Source organism: Perognathus longimembris, chromosome 1, assembly GCF_023159225.1.
Source record: "Perognathus longimembris pacificus isolate PPM17 chromosome 1, ASM2315922v1, whole genome shotgun sequence".
NCBI classification, from domain to species: Eukaryota; Metazoa; Chordata; class Mammalia; order Rodentia; family Heteromyidae; genus Perognathus; species Perognathus longimembris.
The window spans coordinates 151,096,063-151,115,061 of NC_063161.1; the positions used below are offsets into that span (position 1 = coordinate 151,096,063).

Here is an 18,999-nt window from a genome sequence, read left to right on the forward strand (position 1 = left end):
AATGCAGAAAAGGTGAAAACACTCCCAAGAGAGAACTCCCATCAGGGAGAGTCCAAATCAAGCCTAGCTCTGCCTCATCTATCCAAATATGTAAGTGTTTGTGATTGTCTTTCTTTTTTCCTTTCCTTTTTTTACATTAATTTCAGGAATTAACACCAGAGGCAATTCCCATAGCCCATTTCTTTCTGGATGTCATAAATGGCTTGAACCTACTTACTCCTTGGCTGTGGTCAACGTGAGTCTTACCATTGAAAGCTGTCCTTAGCAAAGCCCTAGAGCCACAACACTAAAAGCATAAACATGCTTCCTAGAACCAAAGATTTCTAAGAAGGCAGCTAATGACTCTTAAGACATTTTTATTTTTCTCTCTGGGGAAAAAAAAATGAGGCATTTGGCAGACACTGTAATCTGTAAGTCCTTCTCCTACGTGTTTCTGTCTATATTTGTGTTTTTTCAAAACTGTAATTCTGGAGGTTGATGGCTGACTCTTACCTACCAGGAAAGAAACATAGGTTTAAATATAAATGTACGCAAGGGGCAAAGCACAGAATTATACTACCCCATTGTTTTTAAGCAGGGGAGTAAAACTCTGGTGTCCCCTGGCCCCACTCCTGGGTTACCTCAACCAGCCCCAGTGGTACAGCCTGTCAGGGGGCAGAGCCTTCCAGGACATCTCTGAGAAGCCTCTGACTTAACACTTGTGATTTCCAACTCTATGGCTCCATTGGCTCCGTTCCCCAGGCTACTCCCACAGTCAGCCATGTAAACCTGGCTCCAGCACAGGATCCCAGATGAAAGCGTTTGTGCTCCTGGTGCAGATGGTGCAGGCATTTCCACAGGCGGGTCACACTGCAAAGTGTCACCACTCCCCTCGTTCCCTCTTCCCCCTTTCTCTTTTCCTCAGTTATTTCCCTGGAAAGTCAGGAAGATTTGTCTATGTGTGTGGCCCATAAGTTAATTCTTCCCTGCCCACCTCCAACCCACCCATCTCACTCAGAACAATGCTCACCCGATCAGAGAACCACACAGATGCACACCAAGTGGGAGGTGTGGACGTGTCCCTTCCAAACAGAGTTCCTCTCTGGAAGGAACACTTGTGAACTCTGTTTTCTCCCCCTCAGCTGAATATCTATGCACTCCGAAGCCCTGGAAAAGCCATTATCTCTGCAGGCAGGGAGCAGCCCAGGGTAAAAGCAGTGGCAGGGGAAACCAATCTTTCGCAGCCATCTTAGGAGCCCTCCTCCTTGCCTCTATCTCCTCCTCTGCCCCCAGAACCTCTCCTTGTCTTCCGTGAGGTGCTACCCTTCTCTGCATGAGCATCAGCCCTGTGCCTGTATGATGGGTCCAGGTTGGCATAGGCTCCCTAGCACCCAATAGGTACACCCCATGTGTTTGTGGAGTGGATTGATGGGTAAGAGGAATGGGGTGGGACTTCAGTCTTGCTCCACCATGGGTCCATCTCTCAACATGGAACCAGGCTTCTGAGCTCACCAGGCAGTACTTAGACCCAAGTTCTTAGATCCATGGTACTTCCATGGAGACTTACCAAGATAGTGACAAGAATTACAAAGGAAAACTAAGCAGAAAGGTAACAAGCCCAGTGTTGATGTTTTGGACAAGACTCTACTCTTTTTAAATTTTATCTATTTATTTTATTGTTCTTGCAGTGCTGGGAAGGGAATCTTGCACATGCTAGACCAGCATCCTATCACTGAGCTGTATCCCCAGCCCCAAGACTCCATTCCTTGTCTCCTATGTCCTTGATTATGAATGAGAAGGTTTAGATCCAGCATTCCAGGTAAAAGTTAGGCTACGGTAAATTAGGCTAGCGTCTTAGGTGTATACTTTGGGCAAGCTACTTTACCCTCTGAGCCACTGTCTAATATACAAGATGGAGATAAAATATCCTGCTGGTACAGAGTTCCAGAAAGGACAGAAATAGACCAAAAGCACATTATTCCCAGCAGTCAGTAAGTGTTCCACAAATGGCAGCTGTAATTATGAGGTTCATTAGGTTTAGAGATTCAAGTCCTGAAAGCAGAACTGTGAGCTTAGCTAGGAGAAGACTCTCCTTCCTGTGTGAAAGCACCTCAAAGAGCAGCTGAGGGGAGCCCGCGTCTCCACCTGTTGGTTGAGATAAAAACAACTCTGATCCACCTCTGTCAGGCAGAAGAGGGGATCGAGGCCCAGCCTCACAGGAGACCTACAGTCAGCCCAGGCCAGCACATCATCAAGCTTTCAACACTGGAGGCACCAAGTTCTCTGGCCTCAGTTTCCTTGTCTGTGAAACAAGTCTTTTGCCCTTAAATGTCCCCTGCAGGCTTTCCTAATGGACCCAGGATCTAGGTGAGAAATCAACCACAGGGTTGGAAACTTCATTTTTCTAAAAGGGCCAAGTCACTTAGCAACATAGAGCTCATCTTGCTGCAGTGGCCCTCGGGCCTTCTTGATATGGTCATCAAATGATACAGGTTTACTAAGCCTCCTGTATCAGGGTCCCTGTCCCTTACTACATGGATCCCTTTGCAAGACTGGGCCTGATTCTGACTAAGGGGTGTGGGAAACCCCCAATGCTTCCTACAGTGAAGGGTGCTACCTGCTTAGAAAAGTCCTAGTTGATCTCTGGTGACTTTCCTGGGACTGTAGGCAGAAATAGGAGATGACTCAACTTTCTTTGCCTACCTGGGTGCCAGAAACAACCTACCCCCAAGACCCTGTCCATCACCCAGAACCTTCCCCCTTGGCCCTAAGGGCAAGGAGCAGAACATAGCTCTGCTCCTTGATTCCTGCTCCCTGCTCAGGTGCCATGACGGTCCAGGCTAACAGCCACCAGTGCCCCCTTCATCTAGGACATAGGCCCAGCGTCCCTACACACCATATTCTATGCCTAGTAAGGAGCAGAGAACTGAATTCACTGGGGCATCTGGCTGGAGCTACCTGAGCAAAAGCCAAAGCTTTGCAGATATGCCAGCACTAGTAACAACTGTGATTAACTATGTTGGAGGCAAAATAGAATTACTCTGGATGTTTTTTTCCTCTGTTGAAAAGTATACTAGACCATGGCTACAAAGAGAAAATTATAGAATATGAAGCTAAAATATAGCAGGTACATGGGGCAGCTCTGCACAACTTGACACATTTTTGTGTTGCTTATCAATCGGTTTATTATTAAGCTTCTCTGGGTTGTGTCATACCTGGAGAATGGTCTGCTTTCATATTGGCTGTGATATCTTCTCATAATCTAAATACTCAACTCCATACCTAATAGTGAAGTTGCAACCTTGCATCCTTCTCCTTTAAAAGGCCCACCGCTGCATCAACTTGAAGCTGTCAATCCTGGGTCCTTCCTGACTACCAACCTAACTGAAATCCTTTCCCAACAGTCCCAGTTCCACCTCCGAAATCCTGGGAAGTCCCTCCATTAGCAAACCCATTTTACAGTGAGGGAAACAGAGGCTCAGAAAGGCTAAGTAACTTGCCCAAGGTAAACCAGCATGAAACAGTGGGACTGGAACTCAGAGCCACTGCCCCCTTTTAATGACTCCAATGCTTATCCATAGATTCGTCACTCACACCTCCCTAATGCATCGTCTCTTTTTGCCGTTCGTGATTACCCAAAGCTAGCCACACGCTAGCCAGAGCCACCACAGGCCAGGTTTCCTTGGACCATGTGGGAGTCTGGTTGGCTCAGCTCTTCTGCCAACTGCAAGCATTTCCTGTGTGCTGGTATGGGGCATCCTTACTCATTTTGTTTACCCCTCATAGTGGTCAGTGTGGTAGCCTTAGCTTCACTTTCTGGCCAATACTGAGCTTTAGTGAAAGAGAGTAGCTGGCCTGAGCCGGCTGAGTGCGCCCAGCCCTGGCAGACCCTGGGCCTCCAAGCCCAGTCATTGGACAGTACGGGAGGTAGGGAGGGACAGTGTCTTGTTATCCTAAAACCTCTTCCAAAGTATGGGTCAGAGAAATGCTCCCCATTGGAAGAAACAGGCAGGCAAGTCTGTTTCTAGTTATGTTTCTCATTATGAGGGTCAGAGTAAACACAGACGCAGGAAAATGTGAGCCAGGTTTCAGACTAGATACACAGCGAATTGTTGCTCCAGCCATCACACATGGAACAACCTGTTCTCTGAGTTACATCTTGTAGTGCCTGTTCTTGAATCCCCTTCAGGAAATCTAAAGTGTAGATCCAGCCGTAGCTTTTCCTTGTTGTCTCACTCAGAAGTCACTGTGCAAGGATTTCCCCCCCACCCCAAAAAAAAGACACAAAGGAAGAAACATGGCTGATATATTGTGCTGTGTTGAGAAGGCTCTGCACGCTCCCCACAATGCCCACCCTTGAGCCCCCATGCTGCCCCTTTCCCCTGCCTTTTCATTGATCCCTGCAGAGAAAACTCCCAGCCAGAGCTAGGACCAGTCTGCAGCCCTTTGAGAGCCTTAGAGGGAAGCAAAATAAAGGAGGACTTACAGCAAAAGTCCCTGAGCCATTATCCTGACAGCTTCCATTTCCAGATCCACTGTGGAGGGAGTGGAGGACTTTGGCCCCTTCTAAAACTATTGACGGGATCTGGAAATGGGTTAGAGAAGAGCAGGGGTCCTCCCCCGCCACCCCCCCCCCCCCAGCATGGATGCACTGGACAGCCTCGTGCTGTTGCCAGCGACCCTGGCCAGGCACAAGCAAATCATGTCACAGTTTCACATACCTCATTGTTTGCTTCTTTTCCTCCAGAGCGAAACACAGAACAACAGAGTTCTATTGAGCTCTGTTCACAGGAGGAGGCAGAGCTGAGAGGAAGGGAAGGTGCTGAATTCCAGCGCCTGTCAAAAGAATAAACAGCTGTTTCAGGAAGAGGGGGGTGGGGTGGGTGGATAGACAGAGCTGCCACTAGCTCTGTTCCTGCAACCCCGGGAAATGGGTTGTTTATCAGGTCTGTTGACTCAAAGCTATATGCCAAGGCAGAATTGGTCCTCTCTGGGCCAGTTCATGGCTGGCCTCTTGCACCAAATGAAACTAACAGGACCAAACTGGAGGGTGGGCCAACACCCAGGTCACCTGCTCCTGGGGAAAACTGGGAGCCATTTGGGACCCAAACAACCTCAAGTGACAGCTCTCAGGAACAGCCAATGCTGATTAACACCCCACACCAGAGGTAAGATGGGTTAGGAACTCTTGAGAGTACTTCTCAAAAGTCCCTAAAGGTCCCTTAGATCTAAGCCCCTCCTCTTCACCCTTGGGGGTTTGGACCTGCTCAGTTTTGTTGGCACGCTGTATTTTTAGAGTGCTATGAGATCCCGTAGCAAACTATCCTGTAAAAACTTTAAAAGGTCACAGTGGCCCACTCTGCTCCTGGCATGAACAATGCTCAGCCCTTCCCATACCCGCCCTCTGATCCCAAAATAGAACTGTCCCACTGGACGAGACCTGGGAGCCGGGGATTTTCAAGCTAGAAATAAAAAGCCAAGCTTTTCCAAACAGCAAATGAAGTCATTCTCAGAAGCCCTACTACACCTAACAGCACAAGAGGACTGGCTCAAGAGGGGAGCACGCAATATGCTAAGCTCCTTGCTTCAGCCTTCCCATGGGGACACCGCCATAAGTACAGGAATCCCAGACCAAGAGGACAAAGCCGGACAGGAAGGAATCAGTAACTGGCCCTTGGGCTGCTCCGCCACGATTCCAGTTTCTTCCCCATTCTCAGAAGGAAGTTTCGCAGTTTCCTTTTCTAAAGTCATGTGCCAGTTGATTACAACAATCTTTAGAGTCTGGAAGTCCTTCCCAAGAGCTTGCCTAAATTCTACCCCCAATCCTCAAAAACATACACATTGTGATAGTGACTGGACCCAATATACTGGATAACTTCACGTTCTCTTAGAGTTCAGAAGTAAGCAACATTAATTTGTGGTGTTGGGCATCCAGGAGGTGTTTTCCCTGGGGGTTGATAGAAGGGACTCTGCCCCTTGGGTTACATGGACCCGTCCACTGTGTAAAAATGCATCACCAATACAGGTATTAAGGATGAGGGGGAAAAATACAGAACCTTTCCAGCCAGAAGCTGTGTTTTGGGGGGGGGGGGGGGCTGTCTCTCCTACCTCTTCTTCAAAAGCCCACTGATGACAGATGGTCTCAGCTTTTTCTTCTTTTGGGTTGCCCATCCCAATCTTATGTACTGAACCCCTTGATCTGCTGTGTTCAGAGACTAGGAATGTGGACCTATGGTCAGTGTGAAAGGGAGAGAGAATGGAATCTGAAGGGCGGCTTGACTGATAAGCAGGGACTCTTTATTGGAGGAGTCTGGAGATGGACCCCAGGGTGTCCTGCACACTGAGCAATTTCTTTAGCACTGAGCCACACACCCAGATCTTACGAGAGCCTCTTAATGTGCAACACGATCTCTTCTATTGATCACACACACACACACACTTTATACTTTACAAAGCAGCCTCTTTCTTTCTTTCTTTCTTTCTTTCTTTCTTTCTTTCTTTCTTTCTTTCTTTCTTTCTTTCTTTCTTTCTGCCAGTCCTGGGGCTTGGACTCGGGGCCTGAGCACTATCCCTGGCATCTTTTTGCTCAAGGCTAGCACTCCACCACTTGAGCCACAGTGCCACTTCTGGCCATTCTCTATATATGTGGTGCTGAGGAATCGAACCCAGGTCTTCATGTATAAGAGGCAAGCACTCTTTCCACTAGGCCATATTCCCAGCCCCAGCCCCTCTTTCTTTATCTTAGGGGACCATCAGGGTCACCCAGAAAATGGCAGGGCTGGCCCTTTACTCCTTTCACAGATGGGAGCTTTATACAGGCCACATGTTGGGACATTTCCCTGGCAGGTCCTGTGCTGCCTTTCTTACCTACCTGGGGCCCTCCAAGGGTCACATTCCACATGAGCAGAATAATAAGGCTCCAGAATGGTTAAGCTATCTGACAGAGCGCTTGCAAACCTGCAAGGCAGAAAGTGCAATGTGTGTGTGTGTGCATCTGCGCTCGCGCACACGCATATCACACGCATGCTCACCAATCCTGGGGCTTGAACTCAGGGCTTGGACTCTGTCTCTGAGCTTTTTTTTTTCCTTTCCCCAAGGCTAGTAGTGCTCTACCACTTGAGCCACAGCCCCACTTCTGGCTTTTTGGTGCTTACCTGGAGATCAGAGTCTCAGAGACTTTCCTGCTAGGTCTGGCTTTGAACCACAGTCCTCAGATCTCAGCCTCCTGAGTAGCTAGGATCACAGGAGTGAACCACCAGCTCCTGGCCAAAAGCTATAATTTCTAGAAATACTAGAATCTAGAGGATTCCTCCATCCCAGACACACTTCATTCTGAAGCTCTCAAAGGAGCAGGTGTTGTGGTCATTCCTTCATAGAGAGGCAGGGAGCCATAACAAATAGCCCTGGGCTACAGAACTCAGCTGCAGATCAAAGTGAGGACTCTGCCAGGGCTGGAATGAGGAAGCTCATCATGCCAGCCCGTGGCACCTGTGGATCTATCTAGTGGCAGCCTGCATTCTGTGCATCCCACCTTCCACATCCTGAATAGACAGAGGTCCAAGGTCCCCCTGCATCTGGGTGGGGTCCACTGTAGCACTAGTGTGGCAAATGCTGGCTTCGCATCCCAGGTCACTCCCGTGAGAAACAAGAAGGTCAAGAGTGCCACCCTGCTCACTTCTTTGGAAAAAAAAAAAAGAGGATTAAGTGTCCTTGGCAAAGAATGCTTCTGACACAAAGCTTGCAAATTATCATCACTTGTTTAATCCTGAATAGGTGTAGGGACGTCAAAAGAGACATGCCTGCCACTGCTTGCCAGTGATAACGCAATATGCTTGGTTTCCTCCCCTGGGTAATGGGATACTAACAACCCCCCATCTGCCTCTCAGGTGGGCTGAGGGCTGCTAAGCAGGCTGGTAGTGAGCACAGATGCTGGAACATGGCTGCTTGGCTATATATGAGTTCCAGCTCTGCCTCTTAGGCAGTTCTGACTGCAGGTACAACAAAGAACTCCTCGAGGTGCCTCAATAGCAAAGCTAAGAGGGGAGGAAACACAGCTTCTTGAGACAGAGACTGGTGTGGTTTATGGGGAACTTTTCTCCCACTCTAGAATGCAGCAAGGGGCAGGGCAAGATGTGAACACCGAGAGGGCGGCTGAGGACAAGCAGTCCTGCTGGGTTCTCCCACCTACCTAGGATAGCTAGGAAGACACTACAGAGCCTGTGAAGGTAGCTCGTTGGGGGGGGGGGGGGGAGAGAATTTTAGAAAAAGTTCAAATCAATAGTAAGAATATAACTAGAAGAGAAAAAGAGTCTCACCAAGTACTGACAAGGCCGGTGACACCATTCTACATGCCATGTGGCCTTAGGTAGGTTCTTTTCCCTGTGGGAGTCCCAACTCCCATCTCAGCACCAAGACACCATCAGAGTTGAAGCAAAGTATTCCCAGGGTGACCTAGGTCCCTAGTGGCTCTTTGATTTGTTGTTTTCTGAGTGGTGGGGGCTTGGCAGGGATGCACAGATTCGGTGGTTGTAAAGGGCCTGGTCTTACTTACTGTGCAAACCTGGCTGATAAACGAGCAGCCTTCAAAACTCAGAGACCTACTTTCTGGCTGAGTTCTCCCCTGAATTTCCACATGCCCTGAGAGGTTGCTCATCTCTCTGTACCTGGAGCTTGCAGGTTTCCATCTTGTCCTCCACCTCTACCCCAAGATCTTCAAGGGAAGTAGTGGGCACCTGATCTACCACAAAGTCCCTGGTTAGTGGTGTTCACACAGGGCCTAATATATAGAATAGAGATGAGGAATGGTGGTCAGGCAGACAAAGGTACCCATAATGCATCCATTCCCTAAATTATTCTAGGTAACTTGACACATTTATCACAGTACTGGAAAGGATTGGTTCCTTTATGTTATTGGCAGAGGAAACATCTCTTTTATGCTTCTTTTCATGCCTTCTGGTGGTGGCTGGAAATCTTTGGGGGTTTTTTTGTGGCATCCAAAGTCAAAACTCCCTCTGTTGTCACCTGTCACTCTTGGCCATGTCTTCTATGTCTGAGTTCCAATTTCCCTCCCCTCCTGAAGAGGTGAGTCACCACAAGTCAGTATGACCTTGAGGACATCCCAAATAGCTGCCTTTATAGGCACCAGGGCTTAGCACCTGAACAGATGCTTTGGGGGAACCGTCACTAGTGACAGTTACCCAAGCAGCCATTGTCTGAAAGCCTGCAACCTCTGTGGGTACCAACTGTGAGGCTGAGCCCTAAGTACAATGACAAGAGTTCAAAGCCCAGGGCAAGAAGGAGGTGTTCCTGAGAAGGAGGAAAGTAGATGAATCCTTATAGTACATCTGTTTGACCATGATTTTTCTGAAGAAGGATGAAGGAGTAGACAGCTAAGGAGGGAGAAATGAAGCTCCTCCCCAGGACAGGCTTGGCCCCAGCAGCCTGGGCAAGGGCTCCTAGGGGCAGCTGGCACCAAACCCTAGGTCCAGGAACAAGCATCAGATGAGGAAGTGACATCAAGTAGCTGAAGGACCTCTCTCAAGATGTTTGTCTGGGAAGGGCTGGAACGAGGATGTTAGCTAAAGGAGACTAGAGGAAAAGAAAACGACTCCTACGGTATCCAGTGCCCATGGAAATCAATGCAAATACAAAACCAGACTCAGAGGGAGAAGGCAGTGCTGAAGCCTCCCACACAGGTCCAGGTGGGGTCAATCTAGGCACCAAGCAAGGGCAGAGGTTGATGCTCTTCTGCACAAAGGGGAAGGGGACAGGATGGGTGCGTTGATGATCTCAGGGGACAGATGAGAACAGGAAGTGAAGGGGTTGTGGCCTACAGCCATAAGTGGAAGGGCATAGTGGGACACAGGAGGCAGATGATGAAGGGAAGAGCCCCTCAGAATCTGATCCTGATTCTCTTCAAAAGTGAAGGGGATCATAGAATGTCATCCATCCTGTAGAGTGAAAGAATGAGTGGAAGAGAGGAAAAAAACAATCTCCCCATGAAGGCTAGCTACCCAGGAGGCACAGGCTGAGGTTCAGGTGAAAAACTGAATGAAATCAATGGAAGGAGCTGGAAGATAAACGAGAGCAGTAGTCTGAGAGAAGGAAGAAAGAAGTGGTACCCTGTGACCCTTGGATGGTGTGAAATAAATTTCCTCACAAGCTTTGCATGAAGGTCCCCTTCTTGGTGAGACAGTCACCAATTTACATTTTAACTTTACATTTTAACTTTTGGTAGCTTATTGATGTGTCTTATACATTTCTTCCTTTACCAGAATGGCAATAAGTCTGTGGACAGATACTTCTGTAGTTTGTACTCATGTGAAGGCACCCAGGACTTGTTCAGAATTTGTAGAAACATGTCCAGCTCAGGGCCTGGACTTGGAGCATTCAAAGCACACAGACTCTTTTGAGAAAGGGTGGCAACAGTGTTGGTACTGGGTGAACAGTGGGCTGAGGAGAAAATAACCAGCATCTGAAATGACATAGATCCTTGGGCACCACCTAAGCACCCCCAAACAAAAGTGTGTCAGCTGGGCCCCAGAACCTACATGTGAACCAGGTCCCCAGAAGATGTGGGCATCTACTTCAATCTGCAAAGCACCCCTCTAAGCTGGTCCCCTGATTTCTAGTTGCAGTAGGCAACAGATGGTGTTGCCCACTGACTGAGAAAAGAAAGTGAAGGTCAGGGGTTGGGGAGTTGGGGAGTTCTGTTCTGTATGTGTCCAGTCTGAGGGAGTCATTGGAGAATGGGCAGTGAATGTGGCCAGCCAGAGCCTGATTTGGGAATTACAGGGTGTAGGCAAAGGGGAAGCTGAGGTGGGACAGAATGAGCAGGTGTGAGGAGGATTGGAAGGAAGAGGGAGTAGGTGGGGAATCCTCACTGGGCACAACAAAGAGGCAAGAGAGCCAGGATCAGAGCAACACAAAGGCCAGAAGAAGATGCCAGGTGCAGTCAAAATATCTCACAAGTTGAAGATCTGCGAGTAAGAGGGTGGTAAGCCACGTAGAGTCCAAGTTAAAACTCTTTCCCGAGCCTTCTCCATTATGCCTGTGAAAGCCCTGGCAACCTGGGCCAGAATGAACCACATTGCCATTCCTGAATGGTTTGGGGCTTACTGTTGAAGGCACAGAAAGCCACCATGAAAAGGTGAGCATCGCCTTCAGTGACACAGGGACAGAGGGTGGAGGCAAGGTTGTGTTCAGAAAGAACATCATCTCCCTGGAGGATACAAAACCGCTCAGAAACAAAGCAAGGCCATCTCAGAGATGCTCCACTCATGAGACCCCAACTCTATCCCAATGCTCTGCCCTCTCCCATGAATGACTCCTCAAGTTCTGAGCAGGGACTATGTGTCCCCTTCCTAGTTCCCTCCTTCACTGAGCTTTGGCCTTTTGTTCCTCTGGAGATGCCAGCAGACAGCCCTATGGTGTCTTTCTGTTCCTATGCTTGGCGCTCAGGGCTGAAAAGCGGTTTGGGGTTTTACTTCTCTGGGTGTGGTTTTCCCAGCATTCACAATGGAAAGCTCACAAGCTGCTGCTTTGTCTTTGGGACCCCAGCAGGTACCTTGGCTGTCTGGAGTTGACGTCAGCAAGCTAGGCACAAAAGGGAACACAAGTTTTAGTATTGTTCAACCAGATAGTTCCAGCTCTCGCACGTGATGGGATTTCCCGACCCCTTGTGGTTGCTTGGGGATGGCCACATGTCTAGTCTGATTGAGAAGATGGAAGTGGTTCTAAGCACAAAGTTGTCTAAGACTGCCTATAGCTCTCAATCTTTGCACCATGGAGTATACTGCAAAGGGTGACTGCTCTATCATTCTGGCTCCTTGAACAAGGAGCACAGCCCCCACATGACCCAAAGTGCTGGTATTAACTGGAATGATAAACTAATCCTTTGTCTTAGGCTCAAAGATCTCAGGGTTGTTTGTTACTGAAGCCTAACATGACTCACCCTGATTGCTACATTGCCCACCTCAAGAGAGCAGGAGGGGGTTTACATATTAATTACCTTCTTCCCAATGAAACTATTCTCCTGTTTGGTGAAAACTCTGTCACTAAGAAAAATTGAGGTAAGGACATTTTTCTAATGTAAAGTAAACAAGGGAAGATAACATTGGACTAAAATGGAAAGGAGTTCGAACAGTTCAATGTGTTTTCTCTGGCTTCCCTTCCCTAGAAAGTAAGATTAGTCATTTGCCAAACATTTATAACTTGTATAAAAATTCCACATCCTCATATTGGCCACCTCAAGATGAAAACAGATAACTCCCTAAATGTTAACTGGCTCTACTCCCCTAATATTAAACATAAAAACCACATGGGAAATATAGAAATTTAAATAGAAGTAACATAAACCTGTCATAAATCGTAAACAAAAAACTATTTGTGGGACAGCATGGATGACAAATGGTCTACTGTGTAAATTTTAGAATGAGGCGGACAAAAGTTGGAAGACCAGTTAATTTTCCCCTCCTTCTCCTGCTTCCGCTTCGTCCCCTTGGGTCCACACACACAAAAAAAGATTAGTCATTTGTGTCACTGGTGCAAAATACCCATGACAAATAACTTAAAAGAAAGAAAAGAGAAGCTGTGCGCTGACGGCTGACTCCTATAAGCCTAGCTACTGAATAGGCTGAGATCTGAGGATCAATGGTTCAAAGCCAGCCCGGGCAAGAAAGTCCATGAGATACTTATCTCCAATTAACAACCAAAAAGCTGGAAGTGGAGCTGCAGCACAAGTGGTAGAGTGCTAGCCTTGAGCAAAAGTGTTCGGGGACAGCTCCCAGGCCATGAGTTCAAGCCTCGGAATCAGGGGTGGAGCCTACCCATTCCTACAAAGCAGATTCCATTATCCAGTCCTAGGAACCTCACAGATGTTATCGCTGATCCTTCTGACAACTAAAAGCAATTCCAGACTGGGGACCGGAGATACAGCTTAGCAGTAGAGCACCTGCCTAGCAAACATTGAGTTCAAACCTTGGTACCACCAAAAAGCAAAAAAGAAAGTTAACCAATTGTAACTCCTTCTGAGCAAGGATCTGAATTTTAAATGATCATCACAATAATCATTGTAATAGCAATAGCTACAGCACATGAAACTCTATTGAGGGTACACACAGCATGCCAGTGGGGTTCTACATATACAAGGTCCGTAAGTGTATTGACTGAGACCACCTATCATGCCTCCTCCAACTCCCAAGGCCAAGGCCAGAGCAGTTTTTAGGGCTCCTTCCCCAGGAGTATGCCAACAGTAACCTCAAACACCTGATCATCCTGCCTCAGCCTAGCCTCCCAAGTGCTAGGACTATGGGTATGCACCACTACTACACTGCTAGTTTGCATTGAACATACTGTCTAAGCAAATCTAATGTGCAAGTAGTGGGGTCTATGGGTTCAAAATCATAAATGAATGAATGAACTTGTCCTCAGACAAGTCTCTCTGAAGTTATGCACCCTTTCTTTAAAACAAAACCCTGGTGTTTTTTGAACTGTGTTTCCAAGACTCCCCCAAATCTTCCTGACATCCCTCAGAGACCTTGGAGAGAGGAAGTAGGAGACTCAGGGATTAGGACTCTAATACCATCCATCCTTTACACCATTGTCCTGTTTACCTTGTCTGCTACCATGCATCATGTTTCCGTGTTGGCAATAAGGGTTTCTTGGCTTAAAAAATAGTTTTAAAACACTGAATTGGATGAGCCCCAAGAATCGTCAAGGAGAAATTGAAAGAACTCCTTGAAGTCAATGACTTCAATTTGTTAGGTTTTCTTGAACAAGTATGTACAGAGTATGAGGCTATTATCAGAAGCTGTTTGTTTTATTGCCATAAGTTAATATATTTTGCTCTGGCCCCAAAATCAACACATAGATTAAAAAATATAGTTTAGCAATATAGTAGAATATTGTGTACTTTTTGATACACAGTACTGTGTGTTTGTGTGTTTGTATGTCTGTGTGTGTGTGCGTGTGTGTGTGTGTGTGTGTGTGTGTTATGCCAGTACTAGGGCTTGAACTCAGGGCCTCAGACTTCCACTCAGTTTTCTCAGTCTTCTTGTGTTCTACTGCTCAAGCCATGCCTTCATTTTGATATTTTGCTAGCCAATTGGAGATGAAGTCTTACAGACTTTTCTGCTCTGTCTGGCTTTGAATAGTGATCCTCAGTTCTCAGCCTCTTAAGTAGCAAGAATTTTAGGCTTGAGCCACTTGCACCCAGTAATTCACAATATGTTTTAAGAATAGTCTAGTGAAAAAATAAGCAAGAATATTATTAAGCAAGATATTAGGCAAAAATGTTATTAAGGAAAATGTTAAATTGTATATGGAACTGATACATCGAAAATACTGGTCAAGTACGATAATTCGGGGCTGGGGATATTGCCTAGTGGCAAGAGAGCTTGCCTCGTATACATGAGGCCCTGGGTTCGATTCCCCAGCACCACATATACAGAAAACGGCCAGAAGTGGCGCTGTGGCTCAACTGGCAGAGTGCTAGCCTTAAGCAAAAGGAAGCCAGGGACAGTGCTCAGGCCCTGAGTCCAAGGCCTACTGCCCCCCCCCCAAAAAAAAAGTATGATAATTCCTCAAAACTTAAGCATAAAGCTGGAGGCCCTGAGTTCAATCTTCAGTAACTAAAAAATAAAATAAACATAGGATTGCCATGTGTTTCAGCAATGCAACGTTTTCCTTATATACCCAAAAGAAATGAAGGCAAAGATTCAAGGAGATATTTGTACACCCATGCTCATAGCAACAGAAAGGTGAAACCAACTCAAAAATATCCTTGGGATAGATAAATGCATAAACACAATGTGGCATACACATGCAGGGAAATATTCTTGGGAAATTCTGATGCATGCTACAATATGAATAAATCTGGAAGTCGGGGCTGGGAATAAGGCCTAGTGGCAATAGTACTCACCTTCCATACATGAAGCCCTGGGTTCGATTCCCCAGCACCACATATACAGAAAATGGCCAGAAGTGGCGCTGTGGTCCAAGTGGCAGAGTGCTAGCCTTGAGCAAAGAGAAGCCAGGGACAGTGCTCAGGCCCTGAGTCCAAACCCCAGGACTGGCAAAAACAAAACAAAACCTGGAAGTCATTACATTAAGAGAAATACACCAGACATAAAAGGGCCCCTTTTGTGTGATTCCACTTATATGAGGTGCCCAGAGTGGACAACCTCATACAGTCACAAAACAGAAAGGTGACCTGCGGGGAGGGAAAAGAAGGGGGAAGAACAGGAAGTTATTGCTGTATTGACAGAGTTTCTCTTTGGGATGACAGGAACATTCTGGAGATGGATATTGGTGATATGATGAGTATACTTAATACCACTGAACTGTAAACGTAAGATGGTAAATTTTGAGTTATGCAGCTGTCTATAATCCTAGCAATTCAGGAGGCTGAGATCTGAGGATCCTGGTTCAAAGCTAGCCTGGGCACACAAATCTGAGACATTTATCTTCAATTAACTAGCAAAAAAATGCCAGAAAGGAGGGACATGGAAATTATACAGGATAATAGACATTCATACCCAGTGAGACCAAAGGAGGATGTTCTTAGGAGAGCAACACAAAGGTGCAGTGCCTATGTGCCACATCTGATTCTATAAAATAATACTTACTGAAATAAACTCCAGGAAATGAAATGAAAACAAGAGTTTGTTTTAAAGCTTTGTTGCAGGGGCTGGGGATATGGCCTAGTGGCAAAGAGTGCTTGCCTCTTATACATGAGGCCCTGGGTTCAATTCCCCAGCACCACATATACAGAAAATGACCAGGAGTGACGCTGTGGCTCAAGTGGCAGAGTGCTAGCCTTGAGCAAAAGGAAGCCAGGGACGGTGCTCAGGCCCTGAGTCCAAGGCCCAGGACTGGCAAAAAATGATAATAATAAAAACAATAATAATAATAATAATAAAATACACAAAAAATAAAGCTTTGTTGCTGTTTCTGTCTTGATTGTTCATTCTCTTTTTGTCTTGTTTGTTCGTTTATCGGTCTTTGGGAGGAAAAGAGCAGGACACCGAAATGGGGGGACAAATGTGAATAAATTCAGAGGTGGTACTCACTAGACACTATATGGAAAATGAATTATACAACTTGTGGGTGGGGATGAAAGGGAGAAACTGGGAGACAGCAAGGGAAGGGGTGACACTGCCCCAAAAGAAATGTACTTATGACCTGACTTATGTAACTGTAACCCCTCTTACATCACCCTTGTAATAACAATTAAAAATTATTTTTTAAATGCAGAAGTGGGAGAGCAGCTGAAGTGGTAGAACATCATCCTTGAGTAAGATTGCTAAGTGAGAGAGGACGAGGCCCTGAGTTTAGGCCCTAGTATCAACATAACTTTTTAATTGTGTTATGTAATTTTTGTTATACTTTAAAAAATCTTGGCCCAAACTGGATTCACATACTACTATTAGTGGTGAATAACATGCAAGGAGATGATAGAAAAAGGATCAGTTCATCCTGTCTCCTCTAAATTTGCAAACATTTTTCAATAAGAATTTCTTACTTTCATAACCAGACAGAATTGTCTTTAATTAAATAAATCTGCTCATTCCCCCGACATACTCCAAACCCATTGTTGATCCTACATAAATGCAACTAATATTTCTGTTCTTAAGAGAAAAAAGCCAAGTTCAAGGATGCTAACTAAAGTATGCTCCAAGCTGCTTAGTCAAAACAAGTGACAGGCAGAGTGATCTTCTTTTCCAAAGTCTTGTCATTCTCGTCTATATTTAAATAAATCTTGAATAAAAACAGAACCCAAGAAATCTTCTCATGAGCCATCCCAGAAGCTGTCTGGCCTGGAAAAGTTCAACCACAAACCAAAGAGAAAAAGAGAAGTTACAGACGAGTGGGGAATGGTCAGGGTGATGTTTGTTTTCTTTTCTTTTCTTTTTTTTCCAGGACATTAACTCACTGCAGCTGAAAAAGTGACTTTGTCAGTGAATTTCTGTCCCTTCTTGCTTCTGCCTGGAATTCAGAAGCCAGAAGAGCCTCGCCATTTGTATTCATTGCAAAGTTTCCTCCAACACCTTCCACTCAAGGTAAATGTTGAATAAACATTTAAAGCATATTGACTTGAAGGACAGCCAGTGGGTCTGTCTGCCAGCGTGCCCTCGGTTCACAGACACAGGGGTTCACCTTGCCTGGCTCCTGGGCTGCCTGCTCTCTACTGGGCTGGCTCAAGGACAGACAGCAGAATTCACCTCCAGGAAGGTTTGGGAGAGCTGAAACAAACCCCCTAAGTCTCTCGCTCCACTACACAGTGTTCGTAGGCTCTGTCCTTCAGGGCTCTGATGTCCCCGTCTAACCAGTGGGAAGAAGGCCGTTCGTAGGCTGTCTGGGAGAAGGAATGGGTAAGTGTGGTCACAGAAGTAAAATGCCCTATTCTTTTGAAATACACATCTGCATGGGGTGATTAGGGAGAGGGGAGGTTGCCCAAATTGTAGTCCATGCTGCGTATCAGATTACAGGATGACACTAAAACCAAGAGTGGGGATAAGATCTCCCCCAAATCTAGCTCGAGGAGGGGAGCCCTGTGATTCCCTACTCTACCTCCACTATTAAGCACACAGCCACCTTCATAGAGGCCATGTTGAAATTAGGAGGGCAGGACATGGGTTCTGATTCCCAGATAAAGAATTTATCAAGGTTCAAGAAAATTATATTGTAAGACCTTATTTAAGGTCACAGTTAAGAAATAGCCAGTTTGAGGGTTTTCTGGAGTTGGCTTGATATGAGGGAGAAGGGTTGTGCTGTTACTCAATTATCTCCTGCCTCTTTCCAAAGACAGAAGGAAAGAGAGAGAGAGACAGAGGCAGAGACAGAGAGAGAGAGACGGGGGGGGGGGCGGCAAGGGATATGGCCCAGTGGCAAGAGTGCTTGCCTCAAATACATGAAGCCCTGGGTTCAATTCCCCAGCACCACATATACAGAAAATGGCCAGGAGTGGCGCTGTGGTTCAAGTGGTAGAGCAAAACGAAGCCAGGGACAGTGCTCAGGCCCTGAGTCCAAGGCCCAGGACTGGCAAAAGAAAAAAAAAAGATGATGAAAAAGAGAGAGAGAAAACACACACACACACACACACACACACATCAAAAAAAAATTTTAAGGGGAGAGGCATGAGTCTTAGGCAGTACATTACACAGTCCTTAGCCCTGTGTTCTCACCTGTAAAGTGAGTGGGTAGATGGCCTTCATGATTCTTTGGACATGAATGGTTATCTTATTCATTTTGATTATTTGATTGATATACACCCCACAGTACCTACACTAGGCATAAACTCCTTAGTCAGCCCCCAATAGAGAGGGGCCATGTTGTGTGTTGATTGTATGAGAAGCAATGAGTTGTTCTCAGGGCACAGCCAGCAGTCAATACTGTGATTGTAAGCAAAACCAACCTGTTCCTCACCCATCTCTACTTCCTACCTCAGTTTCTTTTCTGTGCAACATGCAGAGATGAACTGGGAATGTTTAACTTTCTGCCATTTCCCACATCCTATGACTTTACAATCTCGATTTAAAAAAAAAAAAAGCTAAAGAAATAGCACTTATGATTCCAGTAAGCTCTGTAACTAAGACAGGCTGTCACACGTTCTCTGGGCTTCAGTTTCCCCAACCACAAAAGGAAAGTTGAGGCGCCATATTCTAGGCTCTACCGCCCATCAATGTGATTCTGGTAAGGAAGGTTCCACCCTCCCCTCCCCCTTCACCCAAAGCTCCATTTGGGTCCTCCCAGCACACAAACAGGAAATGTGACCTGTGAAGCCAGCGAATGTGCAGCTTGTCGCTCCATGCCTGGCATGGACAGCCCCCAAGTGTACAAAGAGTTTCTTACTTCATTTTCTAGCTAAAGCCTGGTCCTCCAACCCCAAGGCCATTGTTCACCTCTGCTGGGTCTCCTGGGTCATCACACCCCATCTGTTCAGAGGTGGCCTGCAGCACCGAATGGGCAGATGAACAGGCTCAGGTTTTGCACAGTGACTGACGGCGATGGATGCTGGGT

The 18,999-nt window shown here is 46.5% G+C and overlaps 1 protein-coding gene across 2 annotated transcripts in view; it reads right to left on the reverse strand.

Moving 5' to 3' along the window:
* The window catches only part of Ggta1 (glycoprotein alpha-galactosyltransferase 1 (inactive)), a 56,129-nt gene that overhangs the window by 23,607 nt on the left and 13,523 nt on the right, over positions 1–18,999 (reverse strand). Inside the window, exon 2 of one of the 2 annotated variants that reach the window (XM_048340935.1) lies at positions 4,701–4,815. The gene's annotated coding sequence lies outside the window, so the exon portion shown is untranslated. Of the gene's footprint in view, positions 1–4,700; positions 4,816–18,999 lie in introns of those variants that run through there. The other variant, XM_048340927.1, reaches the window with a different exon arrangement.